The 12,225-nt window shown below is 33.7% G+C and overlaps 1 long non-coding RNA gene across 1 annotated transcript; it reads left to right on the top strand.

Annotated features, from left to right (window-relative positions):
• The first annotated feature begins 4,566 nt into the window (after positions 1-4,566).
• Positions 4,567-5,624, top strand: LOC115983327. Its single transcript, XR_004090023.1, has 3 exons — positions 4,567-4,702; positions 5,300-5,391; positions 5,478-5,624. It is a non-coding gene; the product is annotated as an uncharacterized LOC115983327 (long non-coding RNA).
• Positions 5,625-12,225: the final 6,601 nt, after the last annotated feature.

Genomic DNA, 12,225 nt, shown 5'->3' with positions numbered 1-12,225 from the left:
ACCAGGTAGTTTCTGAACCCTTCTTTCTACAGCTTGTATGTTCTTGAATCTTGACTTATATCATCTTGACTTGTATCATCTTGAGCATTATCTAATAATACCTATAGACTCTAAAATCTATATCTAGACAAGTTTGTGTTCACGATTTACCAGTTGTTCTAAACTTTTAGAACCTAACAAAAAGGATGAAATTTAGGCAAGTAATGACAAACTCATCTAAGGATTATTTGGAAACTAACAAAGAAACAAACCCTAATAAACCTTGATCGCATCTAGGAAACCTTGATCCAAATTGTTTCTTTACTTCTTCTTCTTATATTATTATTTGAAAGAGGTATAAAGTTTGGAAACAAGGTAAAATTTCAGTTTTCCTCCCACCATAGAAAATATTCCCCTCCAAAAATTAAAACTCACAAGTCACGACACTTGAAAATAGTCTTTTACGTCAAGACCATATATATTACAAAAGATTTTATCCGTTGCATAAGAGCCAAAATATCTTTTCATTGTTTAGTGAAAAAGTAACATACATCTACATCTATATCCAATAATTTTAAATTAAAAAAAATATATTGTCAATTTGTTGACCACTTCTAATATCGTCACATAAATTTTTGAAAGCACTTTTTTTCACATCATCATTTTAATATAAGTTTCTATTTTTTTTTAAATTACAAATAATGCTAAACTATATTGTTTAAACTTATTGGAACTCATCGTATTTTTGGATAAAGTAACCCAACAATCAATAAATTCTTATCAAATTAGATTTTATCTTCTCTAAACAAATTATAATTAAATTACATAAGTAATTTTCTACAAATTAATTTTATTTTTAATTATTAATACTTTTTTCGAGGAAATTTAATTATTAATACTTATTAATTAAATATGTATCATATTTTTTTGTCAAAGTTTCTACAGTGTTGAATAGATTAACATTTAGTAATATTAAAAAGTCGAAGCTCAATAGAGAATGTAAATAAGATTCTAATTCCAATCTAATTTTATGGCAAGTGCCATTCAATTAGATTTCAAATACACTCTAACTTTGTGCTAAGCGTTTTTATAATTTAAAACTAGATCATTCCTTTTTAAAAGTAATTTATGTCCACTTTCAACCCCAAATAAAAATATTTCTAGCCTATTAAAATATAAATAAGTTTTTTTTTTTGAAAACTTAAACCTGGGCCCTATTACCCCTCTCACTCCACAAGAATTTATATATGTGGAGTGACCATTACACCATAAGTTAGTGACATTCAAACACGTACATTAATAATATTAAACTTAAGTATAAATGTTTCTTATGTAATTATAACTGTGAATATTTTTTAATGCACATGTATTTATGCAAGGATTACGTACTAGTAAAATTGATTTATGTCATTTTTTTCAATTGTGCAAGTGAGAAAAAAGCTCATTCCTCTACGAGTTCTGTGAGCCTCTTAACTTTCTCCTATCAATCTTTCTTGGCATTCTTGGTGTAGGATTTCGAGGCTCCGATATCTCTCCACTAAGAGAACATGATGCAATCATACTGGTCTTTATCAAGAGTCAAAATCATCTGTCTCACACTCTCTGTTCCACCCCATGCTCCACAAATCAAAATGAGCCACATGTCTCTTAATTCCTAAATTTAAACTATTTTATTTGACTTACCTAAAATAAATAAGAAAGAAAAAACCCAGCACATATTCATCCCCAACCCTCCCACCACAACCTTCGTCCAACGCTACTGACATAAGTTCGTCGACATCGTCAACTCCAATCATAGCCACCATACCGCCACCAAATCTGGGAAAAATTGAAATCAATTTGAATACCCACCACCACCATCATTGTTGACTTTGTCTTGGTCCCTTATTCTTATACTGATGATTATATTCTTCCCCGCTGGTTCAACTCCAAAATTTCAAAATTTTGAATCATGATTAAGAAGGTTTCCAACTAATATATTTCTTAAGAAGAATAAACATAGCCAGAAATTTCAAGCATACGAATCAAAATTAAGAAGAATAAGGGCCTGGGACCACCACTAGCATGTTCTATTTACCTAATCAAAATCTTATAAGTGTTGAGTTCAGGTTGTGCTCCTTGGGGGCGTACAAGAAGAGGAGAAGTAAGAGGAGGTAGGGGCAGTGGTCTGGGAGTGAATAAGGGACAAGGCAAAGTCAACAATAATGGTGGTGGTTGTGGGCATTCAAATTGAATTCAGATCTGTTTGGAACTAGTGCCTGTGACTAGAGTTGATGGCGCTGGTGAACTCATGTCAATGACATTGGGCGTTGGGCAGAGATTGGTGGTGGGAGGGTTTGGGTACTTTGGGAAGAATATGTGTTGGGTTTTTTCTTTCTAATTTATTTCAGGTAAGTTGAATACAATAGCTTCAAATTAGGAATTAAGAGACATGTGGCTTTTTGAGTGAAGTTGTGGTGTGCCTTTGTATTAGAACTCCTTTCCATCTCCCTTGTGTGTGTTTGTTTTTCAAAAAATAAAAGACATGTGGCTTATTTTGATTTGTGGAGTATGGGGGTGGAATAGAGAGTGTGAGACAGATGATTTTGATTCTTTATCATGGTAGTAGTTATCTATGCTACTGCATTTTTGGGTATTAAATTAGGGCCTCAAAACGCAAACTATCTCCCAATGTTAAAGATTGTTTGTGTCATTTGAGCAATCCTTGCATGTGAGCTACTTGCTTCAATCCTTATTGATCCCTTAAGGTTGTTCCTGATTAATTTATGTGGAATCCTAGTAGAGGTGTTGTGTCGTTGGTACACACAAATTAATGCCTTCCTTTGTCACCAAACAATTCTAGTACTTAATACATCCTGAAATTTGTTCCAAAAGATTTGCAAAGCATTTAGCAATTTTAGTTTAAAGGGCATGACAAAGAATCAAGATCAAGATGATGGTGGCAGTCTGCTTGCAAATATCATATAATTGGCCCATTTGTGTGAGATTATCAAAGATTGCTTCTACGCTTATGAATCATATAGTAAATAACGTCTAATTGACACAAAATTTGAGGTGACTCTTTGATTATGAAAGACTTAAAAAGTAGGTTGAATACTTTTTTAGTTAGAAGAGAAGCTAATTGCCTTATGCTCATGGCTTAGCAATCTAAACCTACTTAGTTTTTACCCATGGGCCCAAACCCATCTCCTTATCCCAATGTGGGTCTTCTTCCCTTCCAAGGAAGATGGGATGGGCCCTGGTTCTCTTTTGTAATATTATGATGAAATAGTATATTCAAATTTTGAAGACCCAATCCCACTTTTGGGCATTGTGTACTCAGCTTTTGTAAAAAAATATTAAAGTGTTCACTTTTATATATATATATATATATATATATATATATTTGTAAGGAAACCCAAATTAGAAATAAGAACTCTTTTTATTTATGAATGCCATTTTGCGATAAGAAAAATGGTGTTTGTTTTATCAAAGACAAGTTCAGGGTCTAATTACATAATGAAAAAGTGTGAGCACTACAAAAAAGTGGACCTCTTTCGACCCTTATTTTTCGAGGGTTTATTAAAATTTGTCCAAATAAACACTAAACGTAACATGTGGGTGACTATTACTAGGCTGACTGAGAACCTTCAAAATAAGTCTACATATAACCCTTGAAATAAGTGCTGAAAAAATGGCGGCCACTGCGTGAGTTTTCGCTCTAAAATTTGTAGATTTCCTAGTACCCCTCGAAAAAAGACTGTAAAACATAAACACTCGCTGATTTATTTCTAAGCAAGACTGAAAAATTTTGTATGGAAATTTCACATTTTCGTTCTCAGAGTATTTAGGTCCTCCTTGTCTTATTCTCTTTCATTTATTTTTCCTCTTTTTCCTTTGATTGCTCTTTCTCTCCCTCGCGCTCGCTCTCAAAGTAGATCGCATTTTCTCTATGTGCGAAGATGAATCACCAAATATGAGGAATCTCTGATCGGAGGAAGGAATTCCGACGAGGACAGCAGCGCCGGCGAGAACTGTCATACTCTCTTCATTACCACCTCCGGCGAATCTTCCGATTGTACCTTTTTTTTGTGAAAATTAAGTTCGTATCTTGATCATACATAATGCAATCGTAGTGATTGAATATTGTGCATTGCTCTGTGCCTCAGTCTTTGTTTTTACTGATTGACTATGGAAATTAGGGTTCAATTTTGGTGTGTGATTTTAAACTTTGCTTTAGTCGCTGAGTATTTTTACAATTCAACATTTCAACCAGCCATAGATGGAGTACTGATGTTAGTTTTCCCTAAATCATTTCATATAGGTTAGTAAAAATTCTAAGTCTTTTTGCAATTTTTTATTATAAATAAGTCTTTTTGTAATTCTATATTCAATTAATTTAGCAAGCTGATGCGAAAGGAAATAATAAAATTGGCTTGGCCAAGCTAGGATTGATTTTGGTTTCAGATTTGTGATTAATCGGGCTCTCTTGTGGTTGAGATTCACTCAATAGATATAGGGTACTACCAATACATCAAAATAGTATACACATTGCACTCAAAAGTAGCAACTGATTTGCGGAGTACCACTTTGTTTCATGGTAGATTGTCTCAACAAACATGGTTGGTTCTCTACTCTGCACTCGAGAAGCCATGCGTGTGATGAAGAACCAGGCTAAGGGGGGCCACATATTTAACATGGATTGTGCAGGCTCAGGGGGATCTAGTACCCCTCCAACAGCTGTGTAAGTTCAATTTTTAGTACTATGGTAATTTAGTTTATTCTCTAGTGAGCAGAGGTATGTCATGTGGTTTTTGCTAATCATTATTCAATGATTCATGGAAGTTTGTACTATTCCAAGTTGTTGGTGACTCAAAACGATTTTCATTATTTTATATCCTTCGACTTGTATCTATGGGTCCACAAAGTGTGGCCTAAGGCAGCTTCAAGCATCACTCTTGAAAGAGTGCAAGCGGTCCAAAGTTGGGGTGCACACAGCATCTCCAGGCATGGTCCTTACTGATCTTCTGCGTAGGTATGGAATATATATCACGGCATTTTGCAGTGCACTTATAGCTCCATTCCGATTCATCTCCTGACAACATTTTAAGGGCCTGAAGTCCCTAAACTATTGAATGAAACTGCGAGAACTTGTTTCTCTTGGTTTATATTGTATTTATTCATATTACATTGGTTGACTTCTTATGATATGATTGCCCTGCTCAAGTGTTTATCATAAAATACTTTAGTTGAAAGATAGTGGGTTTAATCTTTTCCCTTTATTTATGATTTCTTTTTGTTAACCCTTTTCCGAATCCATTTATTAGAACTTGTATTGCAGAAGTTTCTATAATGTTACAGAAGTTTTAGCTCAAACAATTTCAATGGAACATTACCTATGCAGCTTGGAATGTTGACCTCCTTACAACAGCTGTAAGTTATATATATATATATATATATATATATATATATATATATTTGTCAAACATGAAGTAACCTCTTCATCATTTTCAGTGCAGATGCCAAGTGTGTTGCTCATGGCAGCATTGCCCAATTTTCCTATAGTATGTGTCAATTCTCCGTGCTCCTTCTCCCTTATTGAATTAGAATTTTTTTTTTTTTTTTCTAGGATTTATTGAATCAAAATCTAACTTAAGAAAACTCTTGGTTTCTCTGCATTTCTCTGATTTTCCTTTCACACATTTCTCAAAAAACTAAAAGTTTTATGGTGCAAGTCAAGTTGATTAAGTTCAAAACAGAGTGGATAACTGTGTATACTTGTATGTTAGACACCTGTGGTCAAGGTAATAATTCATGAATTGATCTATGCTACTTAATTATCTTTTTCAAAAATATGTTACATTTTGAAAATCACATGTCAATATGGACTTCATTGTATGACAATTTTTCAATCAAACACCTCAATCATTTAACAAGTGCATGATTAATTGATTTGTCTATTTCCTTGCAGTTCTTAATGCAAGGAAAAATCGGTGGCTATGCATCAGTCTTTGAGAAGTACCAAGAGAAGAAAGAATCCTTTATGTGAGACCCTTTAAACATTAGTACATCAAGTTATTTTGCATTCAAATAGAATAATATTAAGATTAGGATTTTGATCATGCATGGTTCTTGTACTGATTCATTTCTTTTCTTCTTCTTCCTCCCTTTTTTTTTTTTTTTTTTTTTTTTTTTTTTTTTTTTTTTTTTTTTTTTTTTTTTTTTCTTCTAGTTAAAATATTAAGTTCCTTTATGTTAATGTGAAAATGTCTACATAAACTTCAAGAATTAAGAATTTAGTAACTTGGAAAGTTAATTGGATTTTTTTTTTTTTATTTGTGTTTTGGTATGATATAGATTTTTTAATACGTGGTTTTTTAAAATCTATGTGCATGGCTGTGGGTTTTTATTTTTTATTTTTTTTTAAAGAGAAAGCCTTATTCTAAGGATTGGGAGACCCTCAAAAAAAGGTCATTGTTCTTTTACCCCTTTTAATTTTTCAAAGGTTGCCAATCCTTGGTAAATATAAAACATTTGTTTCGAGGGTCATGTAGGCTGTTGAAATTTTGGTTTCAATGGTCACGAAGGCTGTAGAAATTTCTGTTAAAGGGAATTTGTTTCAAAGTTCATCAAGGATTAGTTAAACCCTCAAAATAATATTTTTTGAGGGCTTTTATTACGTTTTTCAAGGGTTTTGACCTTCGAAAAAAATTAACTTTGTTGTAGTGAGGCACCCCTGTGCGTCCATCATTCTTTATGGAGTAAATAAGGGAAATCAAATGTTTAATTAATTATTTAATGAACACATTATTATTCAAATTACAGTAATAATTTTAGTATGGAACAGGGGTGGAGGCAGGGGGGGGGGGCCTTCCTCCTAAAAAAAAAATCTAGAGTAGCAACCTAAATATTAGGTTATCAAGTATTTTGACCTTGACACAAACGTTCCACCCCTAGACACTAGAGAAGAAAGCAATATTAGGTGTAACTCTTCCTAACATTATTTTGTCCTTTTCCAAACAAAACAAAGTTTTGTGGGTCCTACTTAACACCCATACTGTTTTTCCTTGCCACATGTTCTCAAGCATTGGAAATTTTTTTTCCTGGGGTGCTTTTCTTAGGGCAATTTGTTCCTCAAATAAGGTATTCCCACATAATCATAATAAAAAATATATATATTTAGGTCCTTGTATATCAAACTAAAACCTTAGCATTCCCTAATCTTTTTCTCTTCTACTTTAACTTTTTCATAATTTCAATTTTGAAACACTTTATTTTTACTATAGAACCAATTTTAACTACTTACTACTTAAAGAATAGTGTAAAAAATATTGAATTTTGCATAAATGAAAATAAAATTTTATAATTCTTTTATATTGATTTATTTTCTCAATTTATTTTAAGGAATAAAATTACATGTTTAAATTCTATATATTTAAATAATCTCTTAATTTAATTGTTATTAACTATGATTTTTTTTGTTTTATTTATTTTAATAATATGAAATATATACTTATAATCAATTGAGATTATGGAGAAGCCAAATTGTAATAATGATTTAGATTCAAATTCTAAACAAACTCATATCGAGGTGTATTTTACTAATCTTCCAATTGAACAAATTAAATTATGTATGAAAAAATAAATTAGAGTTTATATTATATTAGATTTTGTACGACAATTGCATTAATAGTATATAATTCTATATCTATTTTGTTATTAACATCGATTAATAATATTTAGATTAATTTTACTTTCAATCTTGTCATTTAATTTTGCCCCTCCTGAACTGAAATCCTGACTCCGCCACTGGTATGGAAAGCATGCAAAGAGTTAATTCTTCTAAGTTATTATTTGCATATGAGAGGTTAAATTATCTGGTTTTGGATTTCGTTTGTAAGTTTTGAAAGAAATTCGAATCTTTAATATTAGTTTGGTCCAAGAGAGAAAAAGTGGGCTTTGTCTTTTTAATAAACGTGGGTTTGAAATTAAATTCTCATGAAAGTGGGCTGGGTTGTTGTTATTTATTACTGAAAGGTGGCCATGTTAATTGAAACGGTGAATTAGATGGAGCTTTTTGTCAGCTTGAAGTTATATTTGTCCCCCCTTAAGACTGGTTTTTTTCTTTCAAAATATTTTTATTAATCTGTCTTGCAAATTCAAAGAAAGGTAAATCAAGAACAAGAAAAAAAATATAATTGGACAAAGTTGAAATTTTTTTGGAGAGGAAATTAAAGTTCCATGAAAATTTTTGTGTATTTTTTCTTTATTTTCTACTTCTCCTCCCAAGAGTCTTTTTAAGGACCTGTTTGGATTGAGGGGATATGGAGGGGGAGTAGAGTAAAGTTGATTAAAAATAGACTAATTTTGAGCCAATTCTACTAATTTTATTATGGAAAGCATGCAACGAGTTAATTCTTCTAAGTTATTATTTGCATATGAGAAGTTAAATTATCTGGTTTTGGATTTCGTTTCTAAGTTTTGAAAGAAATTCGAATCTTTGATATTAGTTTGGTCCAAGAGAGAAAAAGTGGGCTTTGTCTTTTTAATAAACGTGGGTTTGAAATTAAATTCTCATGAAAGTGGGCTGGGTTGGTGTTATTTATTATTGAAAGTAGGCCATGTTAATTGAAACGGTGAATTAGATGGAGCTTTTTGTCAGCTTGAAGTTATATTTGTCCCCCCTTAAGACTGGTTTTTTTCTTTCAAAATATTTTTATTAATCTGTCTTGCAAATTCAAAGAAAGGTAAATCAAGAACAAGAAAACTAATATACTTGGACAAAGTTGAAATTTTTTTGGAGAGGAAATTAAAGTTCCATGAAAATTTTTGTGTATTTTTTCTTTATTTTCTACTTCTCCTCCCAAGAGTCTTTTTAAGGGCCTGTTTGGATTGAGAGGATATAGAGGGGGAGTAGAGTAGAGTTGATTAAAAATAAGCTAATTTTGGGCCAACTCTACTCCTCCTCCCTCCTCCTCAATCCCAATGGACTGTAAGATTTTCAACTAGCTTAGTAATTAAAGAGCCTTCTGAGGCACTTTATCTAAATAACTTGTTTGATTCTGGTGGTTAATTTTAAGTGCACTGTAATGTCTGCACGCCTAATATTGTTTGTACAACACCATTAATTAGTTAAGATTATGATTATTATTAATTTTTTGAGTTATGTTTACTAATTATAGTTTGGAATTCAGTCCATGTCGGTCTATTCAGTCCACTTTGGTCCAATTCGGTCGACTTCAATCTAATTCAATCCACTTTGGTCTAATTTGGTCCATTTTAGTCCAATTCGGTGTACTTATGTTAGGGATATTTGGGTTAATGCAGATAAAAAGTGAGGTTATTGTATGATTGTAATGCAATTGTATTAGTAGGTTCGGTGTTTATATTGTATAGTGTATTGAGATTGTTGTATACAAGATAGTGAGGACAAGTGGTAGGGTGGCTATGATAGGGTGGCAAGTTAGTTAGAAGTTAGTTAGGAAATTGGGTTTAGCTATGAGTAGTACTAGTCACGGGTTTGGAAGGCAAGGCATTAGTCAATTGTATAAAGGGAAGAGTGTTATAAAGAAGGATCAATAAGAAGATTGTTACTCAATTTACATTCTCTTTTCTCTGTTATTCTCTCTTTTCCATTGGAGGACCAGCAAGCCTCGAATTCAGCTAAAGAAACCATATCCATCATCCAACTTTTAACATTTGGTATCAGAGCCAGGTTCCTGCGCTACCATGACTGAAACGTGTGTTGTTGCCATGAACATGGTGAATGAAGCTATTGCTTCTCTTCGTACCACTTCGGACCATCACAATAAGGATATCCAAGAAATCCAAAAGATTCAAGGAATTCATACTAGGACCTTGAATGAAACGAATCAAAACCTCAATGCCATTCTATAGAAATTGAATTCTCAAGATAGCAATTTACACTCACCTCAAAGAATTGTACTGATGAACTAGGGTTCTTTAGCCTTGTCATTTGCAAGATCTGTGAAATTGGGCTTTCCACATTTTTCAGGTGATGACCCTGCTAGTGGGTCTATAAAGCCAATTAGTATTTTGGTTATTATCAAACCCCAATTACAGAGAAGTTGCTAATTGCTTCATTTCATAAGGAATTGGAGGCTTTGATTTGGTTCCAAGAAGTTGAGGAGGCTGGTGTGTTCACTAATTGGGATTCCTTAGTGCAGGCTCTACATGCGAGGTTTGGATCAACTGCTTATGATAATCCTATGGAGGTGTTAACAAGGCTGAGGCAGTCTTCAACAATGGCAATGTACAAGGTAGAGTTTGAAGCTGTGTCTAATAGGATTTAGGGTCTGTCTCCTTTACACAAGCTTAGCTGCTTCCTAAGTGGCTTGAAGGTTGAAATTAGGCTTCTAGTAAGGATGCTTAATCCATGCACCTTGAATGAAGCATTTGGATTGGCCAAGATTCAAGAGGAATATGTCTTCAGTTGCAAGAAGAGTTCGAAATTTCAACAAGAAACAGGGGTTTTGTCTTGGGCTTACCAAAGAATAATGTAGTAATAGAATCTAAATCTAAGATACCAATTAAGAGATTAACCCCTGCTCAGATGGATGAGAGAAGGAAGAGGGGGCTTTGCCATAATTGTGATGAGAAGTGGGGGGTTGGGCACAAATGTAAGAATGCTAAACTATTTTTATTAGAGGGAATTGAATTAGCTTGTGGGGTGCAGTCTGCGGTACAGATCACTGAATTAAAGGAAGAAGTGGAGAATGGGGTTGCTACTAAGGCAGTTAGTTAGGAAGAAGAGGTAGCGATCACCTTGTATGCACTCACAAGAACTCCTACACCTGGTACTATGAGGGTGAGGGGTAAGGTTAATGTAAGTGGGTTGGTAATCCTAATAGACACTAGTAGTACCCATAATTTTGTAGATGCTTCTTTGGTTTCTAGGTTGCAATTAAGGGTAGATGTTTCTAAGGTTTTGGAGGTTAAGGTAGCCAATGGTTCTATGGTTCAAACTCAGGGTTTTTGTTGTAGTGTGCCAATGTGCATTGAGGGAGTGAAGTTTTTCATTCAATTCCATGTTTTATCATTGGGGGGTTGTGATGTAGTGTTGGGCACCCAATGGTTAAGCACTTTAGGTGAGATCCAATGGAATTTTAAACTTTTAACCATGTGTTTCTGCTATGAGGATCAGAAAGCATTGCTTCAAGGGTTAACTCCATCTTTGGGATCTTCCATTATGGACTATAAGCAGTTTTTCAAGGTACCTGTGAAGAAGGGACTACTGTTACAGATTGCTAGTGTGAAGGCTAGTGCATTAAAGGTTAGGTTGCCTGTTGAAGTGGAATTATTGTTACAAGTGTTTGAGCATGTTTTTGAGACTCCTACAGGATTACCTCCTCTTAGGAGTTATGAGCATCCCATTGTTCTTAAAGAAGGAGCTCAACCTATGTGCCAAAGACCCTATAGGTATCCTTTCTACCAAAAGAATGAGATTGAGAAGATTGTGAAAGAATTGTTGTCTGTTAGGTCAATTAGGAACAGCAACAGCCCCTTTGCCTCTCTTGTTTTGTTGGTAAGGAAAGTTGATGGATCATAAAGGATGTGCATTGATTATAGAGCACTTAACAACATCACTGTCAAGGATAAATTTTCGAGCTGTTGGATGAATTGAGTGGAGCTGTCATTTTCTCCAAGTTAGACTTGAGGTCTGAATATCGCCAAATCAGAATGAGGAAGAAGACATACCTAAAACAGCTTTTAGAACACATGAGGGTCATTATGAGTTTTTGGTGATGTCTTTTGGTTTAACCAATGCTCCCTCAACCTTTCAATCATTGATGAACTAAGTATTTAAGCCCTTTCTTCGATAGTTTGTATTAGTGTTCTTTGATGACATATTAGTCTATAACAAGTCCTTGGCTGATCATGTAATCCATCTAAGAAAGGTTTTGGAGATTTTAGCTATTAACAAGTTGTATGCTAAAAGGTCAAAGTGCATGTTTGCTTGTAAGGAAGTAGAATATTTGGGGCATGTTATTATTGCTGGTGGGGTTCATACTGATCCTAGGAAAGTTGTCGCAATGCAACAATGGCCTATTCCTAAGAATAATAAGTCTTTGAGGGGGTTGTTGGGGCTCACTGGGTATTATAGGAAGTTTGTCAAAAGGTATGGCCAAATTGCAACCCCTTTGACAGCCCTATTAAAAAAAGACTCTTTTTGTTGGTCTAATGAGGCTGAGTTGGCTTTTCATCAATTTAAGGATGCTATGGTTAAACCTCCAATGTTAGCTTTGC

The sequence above is a fragment of the Quercus lobata genome, chromosome 4, assembly GCF_001633185.2.
Source record: "Quercus lobata isolate SW786 chromosome 4, ValleyOak3.0 Primary Assembly, whole genome shotgun sequence".
NCBI classification, from domain to species: Eukaryota; Viridiplantae; Streptophyta; class Magnoliopsida; order Fagales; family Fagaceae; genus Quercus; species Quercus lobata.
The sequence above is the reverse complement of the archived record's forward strand: the minus strand, read 5'-3'. Positions and strand labels throughout refer to the sequence as shown.